Here is a 525-nt window from a genome sequence, read left to right on the forward strand (position 1 = left end):
ACTGAAAACTGGAGAACAGCAGCAGTGACTTGATACAAAGCTCAGAAGAGCAAGGTAGTTTTCTTCTAATCTGTCAGCTTTATTCACTCTGTCAAAGGACTCATGAAAAACACTAGTAACGCTAGAGGAACATACAGCATGACAGAACAGTATATGCAGCCACAATAAGTAAAAATGCTTCTTTCTCTCAAGAGCAGGCAAAAATTTGCATCACCCAAGCTCACTCCTTTCTTCCAACACAGGAACTCAAGAGCTGTGTGGTATGACATTTATACTGAGCCCACTTTAGAAGTCAAACCACTACCATGCAAGAAGGTGAGGGAAATGCGGAAGGAGCTCACAAATGAAGCGATGAAACCGTTAGTGCGCTAACGGCAATATTCAAGAAGTGCAGTACGTTCCCCTCAAAACAAAAAATGTATTTGGTAAATTCACACAGAAATGTTGATGATGAGTTAAATATAGGGTGTTCTAGAAATAGACTAAAATGTCTAATTATAGATGAAGACAGTGACATTTAATACA

The sequence above is a fragment of the Geospiza fortis genome, unplaced genomic scaffold (assembly GCF_000277835.1).
Source record: "Geospiza fortis unplaced genomic scaffold, GeoFor_1.0 scaffold194, whole genome shotgun sequence".
NCBI lineage: Eukaryota > Metazoa > Chordata > Aves > Passeriformes > Thraupidae > Geospiza > Geospiza fortis.